We start from the raw sequence: 21,354 nt of genomic DNA on the forward strand, positions 1-21,354 counted from the left end.
AATTCTCTAATATTATTTTGAAGATTTTTGCATTTATATCCATAACTGAGTTTAATCTATGCTTTTCTTTTTACAAGATATCTTTCTCTAGTTGAGTATTACTATTTTGCTAGTTTCAAAAAATTATCTAGGAAAATTTATTCCTTCATCCCTCAGTTTCCCTGTGTTCTGGAGTGTTTGAGTAATGTAGGAATTATAATTTCTTATTATTATGGTATAAATAGAATAGATTTTTTTTGGCTGGGTGCAGTGAACTTTATTGATGGTACATGACAAGGCAGGGCTCCCTAAGACCCTCGCCTCTTCAGGGGGTCTGGGATGGAAACTGGAGGTCAGAAAATTCTCAGTGTGTTGGGAAATTGATTTGGGGCAAGGACTCCCCAGCAGCTGAGGGTCTCTCTTCCTGTCACTGGGCTCATGGTCCATGGGGCTCTTTCTCCTTGGAGGCCATGTGGACCACAAGGTCCACCACCCTGTTGCTGCAGCCAAATTCATTGTCATACCAGGAAATGAGCTTGACAAAGTGGTCATTGAGGGCAATGCCAGCCCCAGCATCGAAGGTGGAGGAGTGGGTGTCAATGCTAAAGTCTCAGGGGACAACCTGGTCCTCAGTACAGCCCAGGATGCCCTTGAGGGGGCCATGTGATGCCTGCTTCACTACCTTCTTGATGTCATTGTATTTGGCAGCTTACTCCAGGTGGCAGGTCAGATCCACAACTGACACACTGGGGGTGGGGACACAGAAGACCATGCCAGTGAGCTTCCCATTGAGCTCAGGGATGACATCGTCCACAGCCTTGGCAGCGCCAGTGGAAGGAGGGATGATGTTCTGGGCAGCCCCTCAGCCATCACACCACAGTTTCCCTGAGGGCCTATCCACGGTCTTCTGGGTGGCAGTGATGGCGTGGACTGTGGTCATGAGTCCCTCCACAATGCCAAAGTTGTCATGGATGACCTTGGCTAGGGGGGCCAAGCAGTTGGTGGTGCAGGAGGCATTGCTGACAGTCTTCATGGAGTTATCATACTTGTCCTGGTTCATACCCATCACAAACATGGGGGCATCCACAGAAGGGGTGGAGATGATGACCCTCTTGGCTCCACCCTTCAAGTGAGCCCCAGCCTTCTCCATTGGTGAAGACACCAGTGGACTCCACAACATATTCAGCACCAGCATCACCCCATTCGATGATGGCAAGATCTCACTCCTGGAAGATGGAGATGGACTTTCCATTGATGACAAGCTTCCCATTCTCAGCCCTGACTGTGCCTTTGAACTTGCCGTGAGCAGAATCATACTGGAACATGTAGACTATGTAGTTGAGGTCAATGAAAGGGTCATTGATGGCAACAATGTCCACTTTGCCAGAGTAAAAGGCAGCCCTGGTGACCAGGCGCCCAATACGGCCAAATCCGTCCGCTCTGATCTTCGCCACTGTGTCTCAGGGTTGAGGCTCCTGGCGCTGCACAGGAAGATGTGGCTGTCTGTGGAACAGGAGGAGCAGAGAGCCAGATAGAATAGATTTTTAAGTCTATCAGTACTTGATAGCACTTTTAATTAATTAAATTATTTATTTACTAAATTTATTGGGGGTAACATTGGTTAATCGTTTATACAAGTTTCAGGTACACAATGTTATGATACTTCATCTGTATATTGTATTGTGTGTTCACCATCCCGAGTCAAGGTTCCTTCCATCACCTTTTGTGCCTCTTCCTCCTCCACCTCCTCTCACCCTTTCTAACCCCCCCCAAGCCATCACCACATTCTTGTCTATATCCACGAGTTTGTACCCAAAAAAAAGGATTCTGGAGTCATAAGGCCCATAAGAAAAGACATTAAATTAAGTAAAAGAATGATTTTACATGTAATGACGTGTAAAAGTGTGTTTGTGTTGGGGTAGTAGAGAGAGAAAGAGATCTGGAACTATGCCAGGTCATACAGCGTCCTGAATTCCTCATTAGGTTGATAAAATACTTTAATTTTTGAAGCAATAAAGTATTTAATTTGCATTAAATGCTCTGAGTTTCTTTACACAGAAATTATCACAGCAAAAGAGTTGGATTTGTTTCAATTAATTTGGGTTTCATATTTGGATTGATGAGCCTTAAATAATAAAGTTCTCAACATATGTTGAACTCACTTTGGGGGTCATGGGAGCAGCCATCCTCCCATACAACTAGAAATGTGTGACAGCCCTTTAAAAGGAGAGACCTAACGACAAAATGAACAAGTGGAACTGACAAGCCAAACACAGACAGACTCATAGACAGAGAGCAGGCTGACAGCTCTCCTTAGGGGTGGGTGGTGGTGGTTAAGGAGCAGAGGAGTCCAGCAGAAAGGAAAAAAATGAACATGGACAACACTGTAGTGATTGTGGAGGAGGGGGTGGAAGGAGATGAATGCTAATGGAAAAGATACAATAAAAGTAAATTTGAAAAAATAGTATAGACAAAGGATTAAATAGTAAATGTCCCAACTTGCAGACATTGTTTGCAATCAGTCTGTTTCTACAGAGTTTATTTGTTCAATAAAGGCCATTTTTATGTAATGATAGTTAGTAACTCAGTCTTTCAACACCACAGAGTCTAGGCAGTATGAGGGTGAGCACAGTGATGATAATATTATAATAAGAGCTCATATTTGAGGCTTTTTGATAGAGTATTTTTGTGGAATGAATTTTGTCCTAAACCATTATCTGCATTATACTGTTAAATCATCACAAAAATTCCATGAAGTAGCTACTGTTTTTATTCTTTGGTCCTTTAAGGAACTGAAGCGTAAAGAGACGACATCTCTCCCCCAAGGTCCAGGACTCAAATTCTCTCTGACTTTGTAAATGACATTTTCGATGTCGTTCGTGTTGTTGTTTTAGAAAGATAACTTTAGCAATAAGTTGTTGGGAACTGCCCTGCCTGGTTTCAGGGGCTGTAACCCGCCATGGCTAAGTCTGCGTGAGCAACCTTCGGACCATAAGCCACTAAGGAGACAAAGTTCATCTCCCTGGCAGGAGCGCCGCTTCTTCTCCTTTTTTCATAACTGGCCCCTAATGCTTGATTAATTAGCCAATGACAGGTAAGATTTTCCAAGGGGGGAGCGACCTAAGACAGGCACGATCACGTGGAGGCCCCAGAGAAAGACTTGGGGGGGCTATGAAAAAAGGGGGTGATGGACCCTCACCCCCCGGCTTTGATGAAGCCTGACTCTCCTGAGTCTGCAAGACTCCCCTGAGTCTGTGAGAAGTCTCCGAGAATTCCTTGGCTATCTGCATCCTCTGCCTGACTTAAGCCTGAAATGCTGACAGAGGGTGATGCAGCCCTGTGTTGAAAACGGCGGGCTCCCCGGGTGATCTGGCCTAAGAAAAGATATGTAAAATCCTGTGAAACCTGCTTTGCTAGGAATGCTCTTAGTTAAAAGATAAAGGCCTGAGCAGGAAATGAGTTTGTTCCCCAAAGTTGTGGAGCCTTTTAGATAATAGACCCTGACTCAAAAGAAGCCCTAATAATTCTTCGTATGCTATGTACTGTTTGATCCTTACTGCCTGAATATGATTAATAAGTTGTACCTGAATTCCTGTGCAAAAAAAACACCCCAAAACGAATAAAAGCCTGTCTAGGCAAGAGTTTTCGGCACTCTCCCCTAGAGAGAGTGGCCTGCCCTCTTTTTCTCTACAGGACTCACTAGTCCTTGTGAATTTGTCTTGAATTCCATGCATAATGCCGCAGGCACTGCAGGGCAGTGCACGGGTCAGTAAGTGAAAGGCAAAGCAAGCACAGCTAACTAGAAAGAGAAAAACCAGTTAAGAGCCTAGTGCAATGATCCAGGCAAAAAATGTACAAAGTCTGGTGTCACAAACTGGCCAGGAGGATGATGAAAAGGGAACAAATGCCAAAGTTGTTTGTGAGATTATATTGACCAAACTAGGACATTGCACTGGATGTGAAGGATAGGGAAGAGGCAGGAGTAAAAGATGATTCTAGAAAATAGCTCTAGTGACTAGGCGGATGAAGATAGCATCACCCAGCACAGGGCAGGCAGGCAAAGGAGCAGGGGCACTCAAGACAAGTGGCTGGGATTATATTCCAAAGATATAACTTTTGGAATCAGTTCAGTTTCAATAATATCTTTCATTATGGGGATAGATGTTTTGACCCTGGGAGAAAATCTGCAGTAAGATGAGATAAGGAAACAGGCTAGAATCCTGGAAAAAATACCAGGAATACCAGTGGTCAAAACCAGTGCTATGAGAGTTTAAAGAAGGCAGAGTTTAATTCTGGCTGAAGGTATCAGAAGGCACTTTGGAGGATGTGAGCTTCGCAGTGGAATTCAAAGATACACATGAAAGAGTAGTAAAAGATGGGAATTCCCAGCCAAGAAAACAGTTTGAATAATAGTTGATGAAAGTTGTTTCAGGAATTTAGCATGTCCGCAGGAAGTTGGGGTGGGAAGGAGAGAGATTGTTCAGTAGCTGGTAGAGCTGGAGAGTTTGTTGGTGGCATCGGGAATGGCACGAGGTATTAGGACGGTAGAGTCAGCAACAGCTTGTTTTGACAACCTCAATACTTGAGTCCTGGCTAGGAAAGAATTCAGAGACAAGACTCACACTTCAGAGAACCTTTACTTAGAAAGTCACAGAGGAAGAAGAAGTGAGCCGTGGAAGAAATGGGTTCAGGAAACAAGTTACAGAGGCAAAAGAAGGGTCCGTGGAGTTGAGGCGAGAGGAAGGTAATGTTCATAATACACCTGAAGGGAAGATGATGTTGAGGGGAAAGGGTAGGGCATGATGCCTTCTCTGTCCTAGGGGGTTTTAGGGGTGAAGAATTTAGGGAATGCCCCAGGGGAGAATCTCAATACAATATTCATCAACTTTCCAGGTGTGTCCTGTCCTTTCAGGGTCACAGTCTCCACTGATTGGCTGGCTCTGGGGCTGGTGTTCATTAGACAATGCAGCTGGTTCTGAGATCAGCTTGGCATTGCTTGTCCAGTTTTGCTGCTTTTCTGGGCTTGGAGCTGAAATACAACTGAGAATGTAGTTGATAAGGGTCAGAACCTCATTGTCCTGGGAGCTTAATGCTTAAGGACCATTTCCGCCCCCTTTTCTGTTCCCCCTCTAAGGGGTCTGACCCACATGACTAGCTACGTGCCAAGGGAGGGTCCAAACCACAGGACCACTGATGTGCTTGGGGAGAACCGGTGACCTTGAGGACAAGGTCCTTGCTTTCCCAGTTTTGCCCATTAAAGACAGCAGGGGCTTTCTGCCCTGGTGACCTTCCGTACCTGGCGCACCGTCTTTCCTCTGCTCCCATCTGAGTCTACCGTAGTTGAAGGGGTCAACCTGTAGAGGATGTGTACTAGTATGAAAAAATTTTAATTTCTTTTTTTTATTTTTGTTGTTCAAGAACAGCTTTCTGCCTCTTACTCCCATCCCAGGCCATCCCCTCAGCCCTCTCCAGTATGGAAAAATTTTGCGCAGGAGAGTTATATGATCATTTCTGAGTTTCAGGAAGAAAGTTTGTAGAGGGCTCTCCATGGAAAAATAAGCGGCTCTGACCTTTTCCCGGTCAGAGCTCCAAATGACCCCTGTGTTAGGAAACGGAGGAGGGGTGTCTTAGGCAGAAAAGGAGGTAGGAGGATATATTTTCTTTTTCACAAACCTTAGGAAATCTTTAACTCAGACCTCTGTCTGACCCATGAACTAAAGAAACAGACTCATTAATCATATAATTATGAAATATCTGGCTTTTAACTTTAGCAAATTTATAAACTAGTTATGACAGTGTTTCACAAGAAAAATAACTTTCATCATCCCTGTAACTTAAAGAACAGAGTCTTAAATTATGTATTATTTACAGTGCTACTAATTTGGAAATTGTTCAAAAGTTCGCCACTCTGAAGAATAAATTATTTGTGATTTTATAATTATTTATACTTCAGATATGACATACTGGTATTTATTCTTACAAGTGAATAAATTAAATTTGAAAAAGATTTCTGATCTAGGAAGTTACACAGATAGCTTCCTTTATTTACACATCTCAGTAATTTATGAAACATTTTTAAGCTGTATTTTATTTTTTAAAAAATGCTCCAAAAATTGTTGTTATGACTGGAAATAGTTCTGTTTACTCAAGGCTATTGAGTTTTCTTAAAACATTTTAAGAAGGTTCTTCCATTATATTTTGCTTTTATTTCTTATGCATATTTTTTCAGAAATACTAATATTGAACTGCTTTTTTCAGAAACATTAATATTGAAATATGTATTTCCAGGGGTATGTAGAAATGGTTACCAAAAGGGCCACATATGCAAACACAGAGAAAATAAAAAGAACCAGGAAAAATTGCAGTGACATGTAAATAAGGATGTTCAAAATCTCCATGTCCTTTGTTTGCTGTTTTCAGAAAGGGTTAGAGGTTTTGCTAGCTAATGTCGACAGCTGTTTAGAGAAGTTTTTACAGACTGGAAGGAAATGTGGCTTTCCCACGAGGAAAGGGGAACAGCTATACTGCTGGGCTCACTTGAACCTCAGCAGCAGAGGCGGAAATGGGAACTCATTCTTCTGAGAGGCTTAACAGCAGTGTGCTGTACTTTGCAAACTCTCCCTGGAGAGTCTGTTGCTAAATTTGTGCTCGGCAATGTGCATACCCAATTCCTGTTCTGTAACAGAGAGAGAGGTCAAGGGATGTTTAAGTTCATTTATTTTAACAGCCTGAGAATTTGAGTCCCCCTCCCCTCTCTAGGGAAGCCACTGTGCTATCGTGGACTTAGTTGTCTTGGTGTCCTTTCTCCTGTGAAGCGCCACCGTAAGGAGACACACTATGATCAGAATCAGAAGTCACGTAAAGCGTGCGTGTTCTCTGATCATGAACCTAGAACGCTGAGCGTTTGGGTCGACCTGCTTACATTTAAATATTCATGTCAAACAGGTAGCAGAACAAGATAGAGACATAAATGATTAGAAAGGCAGTTTCCCCAAACTGTGTTTTAGATATACATATTAATTCATGTGTTTCTTAAAAAAAATAAAAGTTTATGGGTCGAGTGCATCTGAGAAATGAAGAATTAAGTAAAATTAAACAGGCTTATTTACTTTAGGAAATTTAAACACTATTAACACAATAATTTCTTTTGCAAATCTCCAAAAATAAAAATGAGTATGCAGCATTGCTCAAAGTTATACAGATACCGTTCCAGAAAAGTATATTAGAATGAAGTCTGGGTACTGCTGCTGTAGCAACATGAGTGAACAGATGAATGTGTGAATGAATGAATGAATGAATGGGTATCTAGCGAATGGATATTATGCCTACTATATGTCAAGTCCTTTTAAAAAGATACACACCCATTTAATCCTCACTAAAACCATATGTGTTAGTACTATTATCCCCATCATTCTGATGGGAAACTTGAGACACTGCCCCCAAATTCTCTAGAGTAAATGCCTCTCTCAAGTCATGGTCTAAATCGTTCTCCAACTGAAGGATAACCAAATATATTGGTTCATGAACACATCAGGGAAAGTTTAGAGTGTACTGTTACAAATATATAAGTATTGCTATATTAATGTGCTATGTTCATAATAAAATATAGCAAAAATTAAAAGAGTAGAATAAAAATAGGATAAACTGCTTTTTATAATAATTATTTGTCATATTAACTGCACAAAAATGAACTTGCTCCTACTACAAATAATAAAACTGCTATCATTGAATATATTTAATTTTATTACTAATTTAATGTTTTGCGACACAGTGACTTTAAAATCTGGTTCCAGGTTAGGTGGTTAGGTTTAGTGAATATTAATAATTGGTTTGATAGATGGAAACATTGGGAAAAAGACATGCTACAAAGCAGTATATATAAAATAAACATTTAAGGTGTGTTTGATTGCTAACGTTCGTGAATAGAAGTCCGTATCTTGCGTGCATTTTTTTCTTGGATTTTCTGTGATGACTATTGTTCTTTCCATTGACCTTGACCCATGAAGAACTTAGACTTGCAGTGCCATCATTTTCTTACTGCTCACTTGCATGATCAGAATTAAATTTTTAAGCCTTTGTTTGGGCTTTGACTGTTATATTAGGTTAGTTTAAACTAGATAATATAATGGGCAAATGCACTTAACCCAGAAAACAGAACTGTCAGATATTGGTATAGGCTGAAAGCAAAGTACTGGAGAGAGGGCGACACTCACCCCTCGTCCTTCCTCAGCGTTCTGCTCCCTACCGCCACGTGCCTGCGACATGAGCCACCCTGCTCCCTACCGCCACGTGCGACCTGAGCGGCATTTGGGTGAGACCTTCGAAGTCACGAGAGTGTATCCCTGTATTAAATAGGAAGAAAAAATATTTTTTGTTATTTTTAAAGTAAAACGTAGGTATGCTTTTTCCATAGTCTGGTGGTTCATCATATATACTTCTGGGGAACCTCCACCCCCCTTTGGAGGCTAGTTTTCTAGACCATTCAGGCAAAAAGAGGACATTTGCTTGGAGATATTAGTTTCAATAAAAGCAAAAAACCATGTATTGGTGAGAGAAATGATTTGTTATTCTTTGAAAAGAACATTTTTGAACAGAGAATAACACTTTATTCAAAATAAACTTATTCACTAAGCACAAACTACTCAGTTAAGGAAATTTCCTTTAAATTGACCATCAGCTGTCTTTATGTTTTTTTAAAATCGATTTGGGAGAGAGAGAGAGAAACATCGATTTGTTGTTCAACTTACTGATTAATTCATTGGTTGATTCTTGTATGCTCCCTGACCGGGGAATGAACCTTGGCATGTCAAGGATGATGCTCTAACAAACTGAGCTGCCTGATGATGCTCTAACCAACTGAGCTGCCTAGCCAGGGTTTGTCTTTATCTTTTTTTTTTTTTGTATATACAAATCTAGTGTAATGAACTCCATTGGATATCCATTTATTCTGTGTGGAAAATTTCGTTTCCTGTGTTCAGGAATAACACATTCTCAACGTGGAGGGTGGAGAATGTGGTACTTTTTGGGATGGTAGGAGTGGTGGAAGAAACTGAAGAACTGCTTCTTTGTGACTAGATTAAAAAAAAAGTGATGGCAGAGTGTGGCTTGGGCCAAGGTCTACTTTTCCCTTCACCAGAAGCAGAACCTATTATTTCTGGAAGTGATTTCAGTGATTATGTGTTCCTCCAATTCTCCTACTTCCCAGGAGACAAAACTGGACTAAAAGACTCACTTGCTGCTATACAGTTAGTGACAGTCAGGACCTGAACCCAGTTCTTCTCTCGCTGTTGCTCTGTTCATTCCACTTTTTCTCACTTATGAGAAATGCCTCCCCAACCCCCCGCCCCTGCGCCCCCCGCCCCCGCCCCCCGCCCAGCCCTGTGCAGAGAGATAGCCTTGCAGCCAAGGTGCAAAGCATTTGTGCAAATTATTTACTGCCAATAATTTACTGTGCTTAAACAGATGAACAAGGCATTTTTTTTGAGCAATCAAGCAATTTAAAAAAAGTTCTGTGTTATAAGGCACTTTTCCTGATGTGCAGTGTGCTGTCCTGAAGTTTTACCTGTAAGATTTGTCTCTGCTGAACTGCTTCATGAAACCCTGAGTTTCCCTGAAACCTAACATCCTTATCATTGTCTTTCAATGAGCAATACTTGTAGGTTCTAATTTCTATAGGAGAGAGAGAGAGAATACAGTGACCTTGGGATAGGACTCACTTTAGGAAGTGTTATCTAGTTATTCCCTTTGCTCACGTTACTTCCATATGTCGCCCTATTGGCTGCAGGAGCAATGTGTGTGGGAGGGTGTGAGAACACCAGGAAGGCGAGTGCAGTTGTTGCAGCCTCATCTGAGGTTGGCTATGCAGGCCCACCCTGAGGGTTGGGACCACTGCTTTGCACGCATGGCAGGCCTGGCTGTACTAGATCTCAGCACCGCTCTTCACGGTCCAAAGCAAGGTCCTCTCCCCTGGTATAGGAGGACATGCTATCAGAAGCTACATTTGTTCTCTAAAGACAGAGTGTAATTATGTTGCAGAAAAGAAAGGGTTCCCACCAATTAGATTTTACAGAGACTGCAGAACATTCAGATTGCTGGAGCTTGGAGGGCTTTTTCCACATGGTTATGCTTCAGGTAATGCCAACACCCTAGTGTCTCAAAACATCCTGGCCTCCAGGAGTCCATCCGGAGTTTAGGCTTCCTCCCTCATACACGAACAGCTCAGGGAAAGAAACATCGTGACTCCTCGAAAGCATTGCAACCCTTCCCTGCAAGGACGAGACGTGCACTAGGGCAGGAAGAGAACTAAAAAGCAGCCATTGGGGCACTGTATCTTGGGTAACTACAAATCTGAAGCTGAAACATCAAAGCCACGGGTATCAGGAGAGTCTCGGGCTCTCACGTCAGAGATTGATATGATTAGGAGACATGAAGAGAATTGGAGATAAAATCTAACTAAAACTTATCAGCCACCTTCCAGGAGATGGGTGCTGTGCTTAAAAATGCACATACCTATCTTATCGTGAATTCTTATAAATCTTAAGAGGTAAGTACTACTTTTTCCTTCAAGAAGGATGAAGAAACTCAGAAAGGTTAAACACAGGTTTTGTTTTTTTTTTTTTCTAGCAGAGCAGGGATCAAATTAGGATACTGCAGACTTCAAAGTTCGTGTTCTTTCTGGACACTGCCTCAATGAATAAGTAGAATAAATACATAAACTGTGCTATTTATTTTTGTTAGAAATTACTCCCTTAATACAACAAGCAAATAAACCAGTAAACAAAATGACTCAGAGGAATCTTAGTTACAGAGTGCTTCTCACCAGCACGTATATTCCTTGTAAAAGATCAACCTACCTTGATGACCTTGACTTAATCTACGGCAGCACTGTAGTATGATTTGTCCCAGTTCCACATGGAGAAATAGGAGTGGGGAACAACGGAGTGAAGGAAAGAAGGAGCTGGAACTCAGCACCTGGCCCTTCCTTTTGGCTAAGTTTCGGTTAGGTTTGTTACCTCAAGCTCAGAGGAGTGGGTGCCACAGGGGAATTTTCAGTCTCCTCCTCTCTTGGAGAGATTCCCCCACAATTTATTTGAAAATTTGAAAGTAATTTCTTTTTCGGCTATTATCAGTGGAATAAGGCAGACAGAGAAAGACAAATACCATGGGATTTCACTTACCATGGGATTCACTTCAGTGGAATGTAATGAACGCACTAAAGAAGAAAGATAGAAATAGACTCATAGATACAAAGAGCAGACCGATGGTGGCAGAGGGGATCTGTGGGGGGCTGGGTGAAAGGGGAGGGCTTGAGCCTTCTCAGTTCCCATGTGTCCCCTACACATTGGTAGTTGCAGAATGGTCCTGTCAACTGCGGCATAAAGAATGTAGTCAATGATATCATAATAGCTGTGTATAGGACCAGGCGAGTATCTGAAATATTGGTGGGGGGGGGTGGGAGAGCACTTGTAAAGTACATGATTGGCTAATTACTGTGCCATACGGCTGAAACTGAAATATTGTTGAATGTACACTGTAATTGAAAAAGAAAAATTTATAAAAGCATTCTTTCCTTTCTGGATGTATAGGCTTTGCTTTTCAACTATCCCGATTATTCTACATTAAAAAGTGAATAAATTACAGTCGCTCCCGTATTAAATGTTTTTGTTACCTGCAGAGCAGACATGGGTCCAAGAACCAAAGCAAAGGCTGTAGAACTAGCACTAACTCGTATTAGTGGACAAAGGAACGAAAGAAATGACAAGACTTTCATCTGTTAAACTTTCATAGTTCAGCTTACCAGAAAATTCAGCTACTTTAGAAAAAATTAACTTGATGAATCATGCAATTAATCTTTGAATTGCTAAGACTATCAGGCAGACCAAATCAATTACTCAGTGACTCCACGCCCGTCTCCTTCTTCACTTCTCTGTAGAAATCCTGCCGAGCAGGCTGCAGGCTGTGTGGGCTCTGGGTGCAGAAGGCGAGGAGAAGAGCCTGGCACCCGATACTCAGGCCCCATCTGAATACCACTGGGAGGCAAGAATCTGCATTCTTACAGGCTACTACAGTGGCTGAAGACGGCTTTTTTATGTGTCTAAATGGGACATAAATTGTTAACTGAAAATAGAACATGGTGATTTAGCATGGTTTTAATTGGATTTGGGCAATAAAATTACCCTTTGCTACTGAAAAAGGAATGTAAAATTTGAAAATGAAGGTTATACAACCTCTTTATGGCAAAAGAGCAGTCCTTTGAAAGGTTGTCCTTCTCACGATAGACGCTGGTTTTATATTCTTAATGAGGCATGGGGGACAGAAATCTACTCTTGAAACGTTTCAGCTCTCTTTAGTGTTCTCTATTTAATTAGAATTACTCCCTATACTAATCTCCCCAGCTAGCAATCTAATAGCCATTAGCAGAATTTATTTACTGTTTAAATTGCTACTTAAAGTGTAGGCTTGGTTCCAAGAATATAAGCAGGTAACTAAGAGAAGGTTTGGCCTTTTAAGTCAAATCCATGTCTCATCCCTTCCTACAATGTACGTACAAGTAGAAGAACTTTCCTTGCAAAAATTAAACTTAAAATCTTAGGAAAGAAAATCCGTTTGGGGGGATGAAAAGTGATAGGACAAGCAGATAATTCTTATGTATCCAGATGTACCTGCAAACCTGTTAAACTTGGAAAAACTTTAGAGTTTTTTTTTTTTTTTTGGCTAAGCACATTTGCAGATGTGAATCTTTGAGTTTAATAATATATGCAACAGCCCCTGCCAGTGTGATTCAATTGCTTGGAGCATCGTCCCATATACGGAAAGTTTGGGGGTTCAATTCCTGGTCAGGGCACATATCTAGGTTGTGAGTTCGATCCCCAGTCGGCGCATGTGTGGGAAGCAACCAATCAATGTTTCTCACACCCATGTTTCTCTATCTCTCCCCCTTCCTCTCTCTCTAAAACAAATAAGCACATTTAAATTTTTAATAAATAATATATGAGACACACAATGAACTGAGACAATAAAAATGAAACTATCACATTCAATAGGGCAGTGTGTTTTTCTCTCCTATAGGGGAGAAGAGAAAGCCATGGTCATAACCAGTGTAGAATTTGGGAAGTTCACAGTTTAAACTAGGTATATTTTGAGGGCAACCCTTATTTAACTGTGCTATCAAATTCAAATAAAATACAAAATTTAATGTTTTGTTTTTAAATTAACAACTATTTATAGAGTGGTCTGATCAGGATCACAAAATAATGGCATTCTATAGTTATTAGGATTAGGAAAATCAATTAAAATAAAACGATATGTTTCCACATGATAGCTGACCAGAAAAGTAAATGGAAAATTTTAAGTAAACCATTACCTAAATTGTTCTTAAATGCAAGGACCATGAAAGAACTCTTTCATATTGTTCAGCTTTCTCAGCCCAGGTTCATTAACTGCAACACATAGAGAGGGTAGGAAATATATTTTTGTGGCTTTCTCTTTAGAGAGATTTCCAAATGAAGTATTTATATGTAAAAAATTAAAAAGGCCTGTGTATTTTTTTGTTATTTTATAAGGTTAGAGTTGCTGAGAGTAATTAGATGAAATCTATTACTAATGAACTGATTTCAAAGAATAACAGCAATGGCGATGACAATTTCAACAAACATAGTACCGGGCCCCATAGAAGAAGTGGGCTTGGAGTAGCCTAATATGAAATACCTATGTATTGCCTATGTGTGAAGATGACGGAACAAAAGTGTCATCAATGCAGAATACATTTAAGAGACTGATAGAAACAACTGATATGATACGATCAGAACATAGGACCTGGAATCAAAAGTGTGGGCTTGAAGATATTTTCACTTGCTCACTATACGATTTGGAGCTTTATCATTCTCTCATCTACATAGACTCCAATTCCCTCTAATGGAACATAAGAATATTAATCCCTGTTCTGTAAGCCTCTTGGGGCTGGCTGCGAGGGTCAAAGTCAAACAGGATACTGTGTGAGAGAGCCACAGGACAACAGTAGGGAGCTGTAATGTCATTCATTACCATAGAATGTGTCCCCATAGAATGGGGCCACATAATTTGCACCAATGTGGTCCCAGTTTCCACGTTAAGGTCTCAGTCCAAAAGTCAGGGGGAAAAACAGAGGTAGGGTACATTGCTACATAATGATACTTACTCTAAAATGGTTTTATTTCTTCTCCATCCTACAAGGGGAGTGCAGGAGCTGCCTAACAACCGAAGCTGCTATTCATTAAGTGCTTTGTTTATTGGCAGGCATTCATGCCACAAATATTGTAAATCCAATGCGTGTGTTAGATACTGGAGACAAAATAGCCCTTGCTATTGTCAAGGACTATAAAAACCAACTTAAAAGAAGGCAGTGGTGATGTAACAGTTTTAGTTATGAGACAATTCACAAAAAGAATGGTTTTAATCCCTCTTTTATGTGAGTAAACTGATGCTCAGAGACGTTAAGTAAAGACCCCAGGACCTTCAGCCAGCACGCTGCGGGGCCAACATGAGAGGCCTTCAAGTTCGAGACTTAGTGATTCTGACTGCTGTGTTTGCATTGCTTCGAAATAAAAATTTTGGTGCTTCCCTAGAGACCCACCAAAGCTCTAATAGGTAGTTCAAACATTATATTGTTCTACTATAAAGTTACTTACATACACAGTGTTATTTTAAGCATATCAGTTTTCAGAAAAGAAAGATATTTTGCATTCTCTAATATGGCTTTCTATTTAATATAGGAAGTTGAGTGTCCTGTTTTTCAAAGCCCCATCCTTTTGTTGCCAGGCAGTGAATTTATGATGCATCTGATAAAGCAAATCAGACATAATTATTCTAATTAAGAACCAAGCATTTCCCTAGATCCGTGTTGTTTGTAATGGTGAGTTTTATAATATATGTCAACTTGGCTGAGCCGTGGTACCTGGATACTTGGTCCAACATGTTTCTGTGAAGGTATTTTTTATGCAGATGGTATTACCATTTAAATCTGCAGACTGGCTAAATAGGTTGCTCTCTGTAATGTACGTGAGCCTCATCCAATCAGTTGAAGGTCTTCACAGAACAAAGACCGCCTCCAAGAAAAAAGAAAATTCTGCTCGCAGAGGCCTTTGAACTTCCACAGCCACCTCGGCCCTTTCCTGGGTCTCCAGCCTGCTGGTTCCACCTGCAGCTCAGTCTGATTTTGACTTTCCAGAACACCTCCTCAGTACCTATGGTTAAAGAGCCAGGGAAAATTTCATCTGTCCTCAGTACCCGGATGAATGTTGCCTATTTCTCTAAATTTCACAACTGACTAGCATATTTCTGAAAATTTAAGACACGAGTATTCTTGAACCACAAAGAAAGTGAATACATTCATAACAAAATTTTAATGTTAACTTGTTGAGGTGCATAAGTGGGTCATTGCAGCTGAACATTGCTTTAAATTTCTCTCATCTATTTATCTACTTGTGGGTCTTTGCCTTACTTAGGTCTTATAAAGCACGTATTTGTTTTTTGAAAGAAAAATTAGATTGCAAGAATTTATCCAATAACAAATATTTTTCCTTGACATTAAGCCCAATAAGACAATATTTAATAATCATGCTTTGACATGACAAAAATCTATTAAAATTGATAAGTAAATTCAGTAAAGTAGCTGGATATAAAATTAACATTCAGAAATTGATTGCGTTTTTATATTCTAATAATGAATTATCAGGAAAGGAAATGAATAAAACAATCCCATTTACAATTGTATGAAAAATAAAATACCTAGGAATAAGTTTAACTAAGGATATAAAAGAGTTATACTTGGAAAATTAGAATACAGTGAAAAAGGAAATAGAAGTAAATACAAATAAATGGAAGCATATACCACACTCATGTACAGAAGAATTAACATCATTAAAATATCCATATTACCCAAAGCAATGCATAGATTCAATGTAATTCTTATCAAAATACCCATGGTGTTTTTCACAGAACTAGAATAAATCATCAAAAATTTATGTGGTGCCACAAAAGACCCTGAATAGCCACAAAATCTTGAGAAAGAAGAACGAAGTTAGAGGTATCACACTACCTGATATCAGTCTATACTACAAGGCCACAGTAATCAAAACAGCATGGTACTGGTATAAAAAAAGACATACAGAGCAATGGAAAAGAATAAAGAACCCAGAAATAGACACATGCCTACATGATCAATTAATATAATATGACAAAAAAGGCCAGAACATATCATGGGGTAAAGAAAGTCTATTCAATAAATGGTATTAAAAATACCATTTTTGGTATTTTTACCAAACATGAAACAATACAAGCAAGAAAAAAATAAAACTAGACAACCTTACACCACACCCAAGATGAACTCAAAATGTGTTAAAGACTAAATGTACGAATTGAAACCATGAAACTCCTAGAAAGAAACATAGGCAGTAAAATTTCTGACACTTTCCTAACCAAATTTTTTTTTTTGGTGTTTTTCCTTCGGAAAGAAAGATAATAGAAAAACAAAAACAAAAATAAACGGGACTATATCAAACTAAAAAGTTTTTGCACATCCAAGAAAAGTATCAAAAATGAAAAGATAACTTATTAAATGGAAGAGGATATTTTCCAATGATACATCTGATATGGGGCTAATATCCAAATTTTATATATATAAAAAAATTCAAACATCTCAACACTAAAAAAAATGCAATTAAAAAAATGGACAGAGGATCTGTACAGACATTTCTCCATAGAGGAAAACAAATGGGTAATAGACATATGAAAAGATACTCAACATCACTAGTCATCAGAGAAATGCAAATTGAAATCATAATAAGATATCAACTCACACCTGTCAGAATGGCTCCCATCAATGAATCAACAAACAACAAATGTTGGAGAGGATGTGGAGAAAAGGGACCCCTCATGTACTGTTTGTGGGAATGCAGACTGGTGTAGCCACTGTGGAAAAGAGAATGGAGGTCCCTCAAAAAATTAAAAGTGGAACTGCCTTATGACCCAGCAATTCCACTTTTAGGTATATATCCAAAGAAACCCCAAAACTAAGTCAAAATATGATATGCACCCCTTATGGTCACTGCAGTGTTACTTACAACAGTGAAGATATGGGAGCAACCCAAGTGCTCATCAACAGATGAGTGGTTAAGAAAGCGATGGTGCATCTATGCAATGAAATAATGCTCAGCCACAAGAATGAGGTCTTACCATTGGCAACAGCATGGATGGACCTGGAGGGTATTACGCTAAGTGAAATAAGTCAGTTGGAGAAAGACAAGTACCATATGATTTCACTTATGTGTGGTATCTAAAGAACAAAAATGAACAAAATAAAAAAGATACACAGATACAGAGAACATACTGGTGGTTGCCAGAGGAGAGGGGTATTGGGAGACTGGGTTAAAAAGTTGAAGAGATCGAGGTACAAACTGGTACTTAGAAGATCGTCACAGAAAGTAGAGTCCTGCATAGGAAGCACAGTCAACGCTACTGCAACGACTATTACATGGTCATTACAGTAGTGCCAGGTGGGTACTGGAAATATCAGGGCTACACTTTGTAAATGTATAATTGTCTAAACACTATGATGAATACGTGAAACTAATACAAAATAATACTGAGTGTACGTTGTGATTGAAAAATAAAGTTCTACTTAAAAACACTGTACCTGAGGTTGAGGAAAATCAGCTGATACACAAACTGTGATTACATATTCTCTATGACTTACTTTGTACTGGTCACAAGGGTTGCTATTTCACACATCTCTTCAACCTTCGCCACAGCCTTTGGGCCAGGGATTATGGGCTCTCAGACGAAGACATCAGGCTCAGAGAAGCGACTTTCCTGTGGCTACACAGTCAGTGACAGAGGCGGGCCTTTGCAATGCAGCTTGTCTCCAAAGCTCATGAACTTGAAGTACTGCAGGAAAGCAGGTGTATTGAACGTATATAGATATTTGCAGATGTGGAAGCAAGGCAGAAGCTTAGCATTCCGAAAGAAAGTTCCAAAGTTACGGTTACAGTGATCTCCCCATAGCTTCTGACCTCACTCTCCCCCATACAGCTGACAGCGTTCCTTGCCATGTGCACAGGAGGATGCATTATATTCTCCCCACTACTCCCCCAGTATCCTCCATGGCAGGGTTTCTCACACTCAGCAGTATTGGCATTTTGAGCTAAGCAATTGCTACGGGGTATTGTGGAATGTTTAGCATCTCTGGCCTGTACCTGCCAGAGGCCAGTAGCTCCTCCCTCCCACCCCTAGTAGTGAAAACTAAAAGTGTCGTGAGACCTTGCCAGATGGCCTCATGGAGGATCATACTGTCCAGGGCAGGAATGGGTGATGCTGCTAGTTATAGATTATTAGCTCCCAAAGGCTCTTAGCATCATTCTTGAGTCGCTAGTGCACAGCCACAGATACAGTGAATGCTTTTCCCCCCTCTTACTGTAACATCTTTGACACCCAAGCTACACAATAAATATTAAATCAGTGACAAGTAACTGCATTCTGGGCTTGTCATTTGGTCCATGGCCCATGTGGCAGGGGAGGGACCCTGATGACACATTATTGGGTTATCCCATGAATTCTCACAGATGATTACAATCACACCGGGTCCATAAAAAAATCCATCTCCAGAGTTTAAAGGTACAGTGTTAACACATGTTTGGAACTAATTGATTAGGATCTATCCTAATGGTGTGGGTCAGAACCCAGGTGACATCTAACCTGAATGCAAATATTGACTGTGGTGGCTCGTACTGCTGAATTCGGTTCCTCACCAGCAGAGTGATGATGAGTCAGAGACAAACATCTCTTGGGACATCTAGCCATCAGCTAGCCAACAAAGCGGTTACTAAATGTATCTTGAGGCTCTGTACCTGCTACTGCTGGATGTATGCGAAGCCTCTCAGTCGCAGGCTTTATAATGTCCATCGTGACCATTAGATATACATCCTTAAAAGCTGTTCTAAATTCACAGCGATAACTTTCTAACAGGCATGGCAGGAAGAGTTTTCTGGTACGACCAGCCAGTTAGGAGGGCTGATTTGTGCCTACTTGAGAGCCAGGCTGGGAGACTACAAAGGATGCACTGAATCTATTAAGAACTGGGGGAAATGCAGGATGATATAAATATGTCATTTACCAGAACCTTGCTTTACTGTAAGCCCTATTGATGCAAGTCAATAAACCAGATGCTCTTTAGAACATAAAATCATTTCGAAATGTAAGTTGTATTAACCTAAGAGCTAGAGATGGTCAGTAGGTTTTGAGAATCACATGGACCTAACAGCCAGGGTTCGGGCATTGTTTTTTGGCGAGGACACAATTGCTCCAAAGCTCAACCACTTCCTTTCAGACGATCACACACTTTTTTTCTCAGCTCGATTATGTCCAATTCATTCTTCATAAGCATTCATTGTACTCTAGGTACAGAAGCAGGCTAAAACTGTGGGTTAATGACACGAGGTGAATTCCAGCAAAACTGGAAGAGCAAGAATAGATGGACCTTTCCAGCTTATTTCTTAGTTGAGTATCTTAAAATGTATTTTTTTAACCCATATATTTTAGGGAAAGGTATTAGTGAGTCATGACGGTAGGTAGAAAATAGATAGGGGGAGGGCAAGAATAGTAGGGGAAATATAGAATCTAAAGAACTTGAGACACGTGGTCATAACGTAAAGGGGGGAATGGTGGGGGAGGGGGTGTGCAGGATGGAGGGGAATGAAGGGGGGAATAGAACAACTGTAATGGTATAATCAATAAAATATATTTTTTAAAAAAGAATTAAACATAGCAAAATACAGCTGTCCAAATATTAACCAAACATCTCTACATTTCATCTAGCATTTAGAATATTGGCATGATGAACAGTTTTATTTCGTGAGTAATGTCAATTCTCTTGTATGGCTCCTAGTAAAAACTCTTTGGCTATTTAAATAGCAGTAACCATTGCAGAGACCCGGAGACCAAACCCACATTAAGAATGTATCAGGTGTATTTCCGATATTTGTACTTTCGTGGCACCCAGCTTGTGCCTTCGTTTTAGAAGTCCTGTTGTGCATTACAGTTGCTAGCTCTTTCCTTTTGCATTATGTCAACTAGCACCGTAATTTGTTAGGGGTAGCTATTCAGAAAAATGTGTTAAATTAAAATGCCAAATGATTTTGGTGCCCCAGTTCCATTCCAGGTGGTCCTTGTACTAAGCCAAGTTATTCTTCTCTGTGTATTAGAACTGTTTTGAAAAACAAACTCCTTTATGATATGCTGAAGCCCTATATGCTTCCTCTAGCCAATCCAGAGGCAAAGGCAACAGGCTTCGTGCTAATCTCCTTTAATAGTTTATTTTTTATTTTCTTAGTTGCCAAATAAAACTGGCTTTTAAAATATCAACCCAAATGCAGTTTTAAATAAATATATGAAACAATTTGCCAGCCGTGGATAGAAGTTTAAGTGATATTCTTTTTTTTTTTTTTCTTATTTGCTCTATCCCTGCCTCCCTTTCCTTTTTTGGTTGTAAGTTAAATATTTCAGACTTAATTTTGAGCAGAGGTGCCCTGTCATTAGAGGTATTCACATGGCTGTGTCCCATGAGGTAAGGACAGAGGTGTGGCATCCAAATGAAATCCAACTATAGGATATGTGTGTGTTTTTATGGCAGTCTTTATTCTCCCATGAATGGCCAAACCAGATAAATAGCTTCACTCTGCTGACCAATTAGGCCAAATCAGATAGGCCTTATTTTAAAATTCTGCTCTAGTCCCCAATCAGTGGAAATCCACCTTTGTGGTATGTCACAGAGAAATGAGGCAACTGTCCTAATTAAAATCGCTTTTGCCTTAATGAATAATGAAAACCAAACAATGGCCACTGATACAGTATTGATGTAGCTAATGTTCTGTTTTTATTTTCCTTTAATAGCATAAAATATTCTACACAAGATGACACTCTTGTTTTTGACTTCACTAAACACTAAACCATTTCCAAAGTTGATACCAACATTCTGGTCCTTTTGAACAGCAGAGGAAGGCAAATAAATGGCCATTACGGATCTAACTGAAAGTGAGACTCTGAACCTATGAAACCTTTGAATTCTGACCTATATGCTCAAAAGTTAATAGATTACATCAAACCCCTCAACTGCCACTCGAATACCTCAGAGCACTGTGCGATGGGCTAATACACTGTTCTGACATCATGTGCATCTTATACAGCAGAGAGGCAGGCAGTCCTGAAGCGCATGTATGTTGGAGCAAGGAGTTTTGCAAAAGTTTGGTTGGGAGTACCTGTTCTTAGTTTTTGCTTTCTTCTTTCACAGAAGATCCCCAGAGGGTGCTCCACCGTGGCGAAAATTTGGCAGGGTCTTAAAAAAAT

The 21,354-nt window shown here is 40.1% G+C and overlaps 1 pseudogene; it reads right to left on the reverse strand.

The window, feature by feature from the left end:
• Positions 1–415: 415 nt before the first annotated feature.
• LOC119049232 (glyceraldehyde-3-phosphate dehydrogenase-like) lies at positions 416–18,915 on the reverse strand (annotated as a pseudogene).
• Between the last annotated feature and the right edge of the window lie 2,439 nt (positions 18,916–21,354).

This window comes from Artibeus jamaicensis, unplaced genomic scaffold (assembly GCF_021234435.1).
Source record: "Artibeus jamaicensis isolate MK-2021 breed Jamaican fruit bat unplaced genomic scaffold, CSHL_Jam_final contig_415, whole genome shotgun sequence".
Classification (NCBI taxonomy): Eukaryota; Metazoa; Chordata; class Mammalia; order Chiroptera; family Phyllostomidae; genus Artibeus; species Artibeus jamaicensis.